Source organism: Frankliniella occidentalis, unplaced genomic scaffold (genome assembly GCF_000697945.3).
Source record: "Frankliniella occidentalis isolate FOCC.00 unplaced genomic scaffold, Focc_3.1 Scaffold77, whole genome shotgun sequence".
NCBI classification, from domain to species: Eukaryota; Metazoa; Arthropoda; class Insecta; order Thysanoptera; family Thripidae; genus Frankliniella; species Frankliniella occidentalis.
In genome coordinates, this window is record NW_026267207.1 from 848,326 (window position 1) to 849,250 (window position 925).

The window sequence follows — 925 nt, forward strand, 5'->3', positions numbered from 1 at the left end:
CAAATACCTTACTCCGTCATCTAATAACAGTTTTAAAGTGAGTAAATTTAGCCATTTTTACTAAAAAACCATTCATTTTTGGAAAATTTACTCGGAAATTAGAGGGAGGAGCATGGCATGCGGAACGTCTCCTGACTCGGTTTCTTACGTAGATCACGGATATGGCCTCAGATTTTGTTTGTGGCGGAACCTGTGCGGTCCAGGCCAAATTTTCTGTTTTTTACATAAATGCCTATAAGAACCTTATATTAAACTTCAAGCTCAAATCTCGAGTTCAAGATTCATTCCGATCGCGAAAATAAAATTACGTCTAGATTTCGGATGTGAAAAGGCAACTTTCCCGCACTATTACGATTCGGCGACTGAAAAAAAGCGGACTCTCGCACCTCCCTACTGGCTGGCCGCGCTAGTAGCGAGCGCGCGCGCTGTACCTCTGGAGCGTGGTTCGGATACCGGCTCCGGGAATCAATTTTTCCCGAGACAAACGTCGAGTCGGACTCAAGACTGTTGGACATGGGTATTCTATTCGCAGCTTTCACATGGGCCAGTGGCTACCGTACTCGGCTCTGAGCCCAAGAGGCGTGGGTTCGACACTGCCCAGGCTGGCGGGGTGTGGCCACCCATTTTGAGGCTGGTGTAAGGACGGACACATTTTCCACTTTCTGTTCAAAATGCAGGGCTGCCTGGAGTATTAAAAAAACAAAAAAAAAGAGGGATTGCAGATGATGCTTGGAATGGGAAGAAAGAAAAGGCAGTTGGTAGCGCAGATATCGAAGAAGAAGAAGAAGAAAAGAACGTCGGCCACGTGCTCCGTCGTGTTCTGCTTCGTCACTCTGGTAGTGCCTTCCGTTGGGTTCGCTCTCTGCTCCTCTCGTGCTCGCTACTCCAGTTTGTTTTTGTTTTTGTCATGGCCAGGGCTTTGAGT